Source organism: Desmodus rotundus, chromosome 11 (genome assembly GCF_022682495.2).
Source record: "Desmodus rotundus isolate HL8 chromosome 11, HLdesRot8A.1, whole genome shotgun sequence".
Classification (NCBI taxonomy): Eukaryota; Metazoa; Chordata; class Mammalia; order Chiroptera; family Phyllostomidae; genus Desmodus; species Desmodus rotundus.
Window position 1 is genome coordinate 82,887,663 of NC_071397.1, and position 6,349 is coordinate 82,894,011.

A 6,349-nucleotide genomic window follows, 5' to 3' on the forward strand; every position below is an offset into this window, starting at 1 on the left:
GTGAGTTGGTAGCCCATGGAAGGGGGTATTGTTTGAAAACAACGTAGAAAAGGTGTTGCCAAGGTGATTGTATACTTGGGGGGTTTTATCCTGAAAGGGATATTTGGCTACAAGATCACTAAGGTGTGACAATGGAAGAAGGAAGAAGGAAGGGGAAAAGATACAAATCAATGCCTGCAGTTTGAAGGTGTGGCAACCACAGGGTGGTTCTTACTTGACATCTTCTGACTCAAATGCAGGACCTTTCTGGGCACCTGTCGCATTCAAGGTGAAGAGCTCTGCACTATGAGGCTATCAGGAAAAATGAAGATTATTTGTTACAAATGATTAATGAACTTTGCTCTTTCGGGCTTGCTAGTACATCAGGGTTTGTTTTTTTTTTCTTTCCTTATTGGCCTGAAATATCTAGAGGTGAGGAAAGCAAGGGTTAGGAAGAGATTAGGGAGATTGTTAGAGAAGGAATTCAAAGGAAGAGAAGATAATAATCACTTTTCAGTGATAATAATCACATTCCATATGAGATTTTGCAGCCTCATAAACTTGCCTAATAACTTGAGAAAAGATTGTTCCCATGTCTTTACCTTTTAGCTTAGCAACGAGCCTGCCTGTCTAACTAGATTCCAGTTTTACATAAGGTACTTTAAGAATGGGAAGTGGGTTAGCGAATGACTGTGTGTGGTGGGGAAGAGAGACTGTTTCTTTCTGATCACTGAGAGGTGGGAAGAAGAAGAAAAGGAGGAAGGACGTTTGGAAGGCTAATAGCCCAATGAGTGTCCCATTTGCCCCTTGCTGGTTTTTGACCTAGAGTGAGACTATATGCAGCCAATTCTCTTTAGTCACTGTAGTTCTGTTCTATAAAATTATCTCCAACACCGAATTAGCACACACTGGACCATTGTTCCTACAGGAGCAATTAATCAGGACGCCACCCTTAAGACCTCATTTGACCTTGATTACCTTCCTAGATGCCCCAGCTCCAAACATGGCTACACAGGAGGTTAGGGCTTCAACACATGGATTTTGGAGAACACAAGCATTCAGTCCACACCATCATATCTATTTTCTCCATAAAGCTCTTTACAGCTTTCTTGCTCTAAGTAATACTACACAGCAGCTCAGCACTATATTGGGGGGCCATTTTAAACAGAAAAATCACCAACACAAAACACAAAAACATGAAAAATCGGCACTACATAGACCACGAAATGAACACTTGTTTGCAGTTTGAGTCAGCAACAACAAGGCAGAGAGCCGCCTTATTTGACCTCAGCTGGGAACATGGACAACGGGCAACTCGATTTGGTTTTTGTCCACTCTGTACATGTCTATGAATGACCATGAATGAATGGGAGTATTGATTTGGGGGTTAAAATACATCTTAGCTGGTAGGCCAATTCACAAATTTGAAACCTGTAAATAATGAGGACTGACTGTACATATTGTCGATAAAGTGAAGGGATCATTCAGGGAAAGGGGCTGCCCAACATGCTCATTTGAATCATAGGGAGCAGGTTACCCTACAGAGGGCCATGCTAACATGTGGTCAGCCAGGCACTTGAGAGGGCGGAAGGACATAAGTAGACAGGAAAGGTCTAGCTGGTGTGTAGGATCAGAGCTGGTCACCCCAGGATGTGCTTCTGTGGTATGCAGATTGTTTTGAGCTAAGGGCAACTTTAGCTTCAGGCTCAGGGAAAATTGCCCCTCGACATCACCATTTAAATGAGGCTGAAATGCAGGGGGAAGGCCAGGCTAACTGAGCCACTGAGAAGCTTTATTCAATAATGACTTCAGATAGCCTAAGGGGCTGTTTACGTCACTGGAGTTTTAATTCAGATTGGACATTTAGCTTTTCTCCAATTTACCAAATGGGTGGGAACTCAGGAAGGGAGCCAGTTTAGTTAAAAGATAAAGATATTCCTCTTTCTCTGTGTAGCTAAGCTGTACTATGAGCTGAAATACTAGCCCACTTACATAGAAAAGTATTTTGGATTGCTTATTCTTTAACTGTAGTCATAGTCTAGTGAGGAAAGTAGATGACCCGTCATCAGTCATGATGACAAGGCAGTTTGTGCCGTGTGCTCTGCACGCTACAACCTGGATGTGTTTTATCCAGAGGGCAGCAGTGAGCTCTGGCAATACTGTCAGCAAAGAATGGCCCAGATGGGGAGCTGAGACACGACTGTGTCTGCGTGTCTTTGGAAGACTGTTACAGTACATTCAGGTGCAATTCTCATTGTTTTCACTGCTAATTTCAACAGATTGACCTGTCAGGTGCTCAAGCTCTGGAGGCTTACCTTACTGTCTTTTCTCCTCCTTACACTCTCTTTCCCCCACCACGTCCCCATCCTGAGTCCCAGACACCTGGTGTGAGATGTCCAGTTTTACTGATTCTCTTGGTAGTAGTTACTGCTTCCCTTTTGGTCTGCTCACTCTTTGAATTGCCCAGCAATTCTTCATGTTGGTGATTTTGACCTTGAGATTTAAAGTGTGCTGATTATTTTTCATTGCTAATCCTGCCACTCCCATCCATTTACTGCCCTTCTCTGCCCAGTTCAGTGCCTTTGAAGCCCTTGTGGGAGTGTATTGAGGATTCTTGCTGGCTGGTTTCCGGTTCGGTTCCACTTTGGAAGAAACCTTCCCTGCTTCCATGCAGAGTCTCACGCGTTTGCTGCACCCCTCCTTGTGGCAGCCTCTGCTGGGGCATCCTCACCAGCCCATAGCTCGATGAGACTTAGTGACAGAAGTGTACTAGCCTCGCTCATTCTTTCTGCTGGTGGTGGTGCTGGCTTCCCACTGTTGTTAGTCCCCATGAAAATCTCTTCATTGGTATTTCTTTACTCAGTCACAGTCTTTGGATTCTGCTTCCTGATACTCCAAGTTATCTCCAATTCACTCTTTGTGCTACTCCCTTCAAGCCTTGAACTTTACATGGTTCAGCCCACAGACCATCTGCTTTCAGAACCATTACAAGTTTTTGCTAAAAATGCCAATTCCGGGGGCCTATCCCAGCACCGTCCCAGTCAGAAACTGGGAGAGACAGGTGGAGATCAGGGCATCTTCATTTCAACCTCCTCCTGAGAAGGCTTGTGGCCTCACTGAGACCAAAGAATGCAGGATGAAACCTTCCTCTGCTGGGGTTTGGCTAGCTCCTGAGAGTGGCCTTGGGCATGTCAGTAGCTTTCCAGAACCCTCCGGTAAAGCCCCTCTTCGTTCTTTAAGAATGAATCAAAGATTCATTACATGTATTTCCAGTAATTTAAACTTCTAAAGATAAAGGTATCTATAAATAAGATATTTTTGAGCCAAACCCACTAAATGTTTGGAGACTTGCCTTCGATGAATCCCTGTCTACACTCCTAGGAACACCCAAAGCGTGTCTGTTAAAGGAGAACTAAAGTATTCAGTCCAGTTTGCTCAGCTATGCAACGGTCTCTATGACAAAGCCACCTGTAACCCTCCCGCACTCACTGTTCGGGATCCTGAGAGAACTCAGAGTAGCAGTAAACAGAATAGCCTAGTTACCAGCTGGGCCAGCTCACTAGCATCATAGAAGGGAAACCAAGCTGAAGGGACTTGCCCAGAGTCTCACACCCTGTTGGTTTGTTTAGTGTATTTTTTGATAAGCTTTCCTGCTGCAAAAAAAAGGCTTTAGGTGTTGCTTGCATATAGGCTGTGACACAGTCGACCCTGTGGGTCAGTGGTTTCCACTAACACTTAGTTAGTGATATAAGAATAAAACCTTAACCGTTTTTTTTTTGAAGCCTGTATTAATTTCCTATTGTTCAAAACAAATTACCACAAAATTGTAGCTCAAAACAACAATCATTTATTCTCTCTACAGTTTCTGTAGATTAGAAGTCCAGGCCCAGCTGAGCTTGGTCTTTGCTTAGAGTTTCACAAAATTGAAATAAGGATGTTGTCCAGGCTGCATTCCATTTTGGAGCTCAGGGGCCTTGTCTAAGTTTGTGTGTTTGTCGGCAGAGCTCCTTGTGGTTGTGGGACCGAGGCCCCTGTGTTCTTGCTGGCTGTCTGAAAGGTCCGCTCTGAGCTCCTAGAGGTGGCCTGCAGGTCCTGGCCACGCGGCCCCTGTCCACAGGCCCTGTCTTGCTTCAAATTATTCTGACTTCCTCTGCCTCTGATTTCTACACCTAGGTATAAAGGGCCCGTGTGATTCAGTCAGGCCCACACGATAATCTCCCTTTTAATGAACTCAAAGCCAGCTGCTGAGTAACCTCCTCAGGAGAGTCGCGTGCCCCAGTGCAGAGGTCCTGCCCACACTCAAGAGGAAGGAATCATACAAGGGGTGTGCAGCAGGGGCAGAATCTTGGGGCCGTCACAAGGCCTTAAAGCAGCAAACATTCACTGATGGCCAAACAGTGGTCTAAACCATTTTGAAAGATAAACTGAGGCAAATTTAAGAGTTTATTTGAGCAGAAATCAATTCCTGTTGGCAGCACCAAACTGGAAGTGGTTAGGAGTGCTCCCCTGACAGGAGCCCGGGAAACGGCTTAGACGCAGGCACTATGTAACCCCTTTTCAGTCAACAGCAGACTGCATATATGACAGTGGTCCCATAAGATTATAATAAAGCTGAAAAATTCTTACTGCCTTGTGACATCATAGCTGTGATAATATTATTCACATGTTTGCAGTGATATCGATGTAAACAAACCTACTGTGTTGCCAATTGTATAAAAGTAGAGCATATACAATTAGGTGTAGTACCTAACACTTGATAATGATAATAAATGACTATATACTGGTTTTTGTATTTAATACATATAATTTTGTGTATATGTATATATATATACATATATGTATATACAATGGTTTATGTATTTATCATACTATAATTTTTCCTCATTGTTGTATAGTGTATTCTTTCTTCTTATAAAAATAAGTTTGCTGTAAAACAGTACACTGTGAGTCGCTCTGCCCCTCGGCAGTAACTGTCTATTGGCCCCTTTACTTAACTCCCAGGACTCGAATTCACTGCCATGTTCAATGAGGAAGGGAAGCTCTTCCTTGAAGGGGTCAAATTCAACACTGATGAGCATTCACTGATGACATGTGAATGTCATTTTCTTTGGACCAATTTCTGAAGTGGTTGTTATCAAGCACTGGGTATCTCGGTGATCCCAGGTTTTCAGCTTCATTGCCTTCACCCATCCAGAGCATGTGTCAGATGCCATGACAGCCATGAATGGAGAGTCTCTGGATGGTCCAGATCCGTGTGGGCCATGTGGCAAGTGAGCCTGTGGAACCAGAGGGGTGCATTTGGGGCCCCCCGGGCGTGGCCACAGCTACTCCAGAGGTGGTGGGGACCAGGGCTATGAGAGTGGCAGGCACAACAGTGGACCTGGAGGGTATGGGCATTATATGGGCATGGAAGGTTATTGATATGGGTATGGGAGGTCTGGAGACCATGGTGGCAGAAGCCAGGGTGGTTGTGACCACTACTCAGGAAGAAATCACAGAGACGAGGCGTGCACACATTACACGTGCAAGGAATAAACTTCCGATCCAGGACTGTCCTTCCAAATGGCAGTTTTTATAAAGAGTTTTGGAGCTGCGCTGAAACGTCTGTTTCAGTCCATGAACTTCTCTTTTTGAATTGAGCTCCCAAGGTAGCTTGTTGAAGATGTTTTAGAAAGTTCCATGTGTTTTTAATTTTTTTCCTCCCATTTGAAGACAAACCTGAGGCATTTATAGAGCCTGGTACTTTTCCTTTTACCAGTTTTTTAGTTTGGGCTCTCAGGATTTGTTCTGAAAAAAAATAAAAAAATGTTTGACCAGACTGATTCATTTTTTCAGAAATAATGTGCATCTAGGGACATTTTAAAAATTCATACACATTGTTTACCATAGTTGGGAAGCAGTTTCCAAACATAACTACAAGAAATTAAGAACATGATTACTCAGAGGGTTTTTTTTTTACTTTTTACTGAAGATCACTGCCCTGATTACATGGATGTTTCTTAAAATATTTGTGAATGTCATTTTCTTAAATATTGGGAAAAATATTTTGTTGTGTTTTGTGGAGCATTTAGGATATCTGTCATGGAGCTGATTAGAAAAATGACACCTGAGAAACAAAACAGAACAAAACCAGTGTGCCATGTTATGCCAGCAGCAGCCTCATATGTCTCATTTACTATGTCATTTTTAATTGTATTTTCTCAATAGGTAGGAAGAAGTTAAGTAACTTGTCAATGACACCTTGTTGCTCAGCGGCTGAGCTCAGATTGTGAGTTCACTGAACTGCTGTTATTTTACGAGAAACTTCTTGTAGTTCTTAATTGTTCTTTAACTGAGGCCTCTCCATACATCATTGTATGACTAGTGAGGC

General features: G+C 43.3%; 1 pseudogene; it reads left to right on the forward strand.

The window, feature by feature from the left end:
• The first annotated feature begins 4,997 nt into the window (after nucleotides 1–4,997).
• LOC112297264 (RNA-binding protein 3 pseudogene) lies at nucleotides 4,998–5,514 on the forward strand (annotated as a pseudogene).
• The last annotated feature ends 835 nt before the right edge of the window (nucleotides 5,515–6,349 follow it).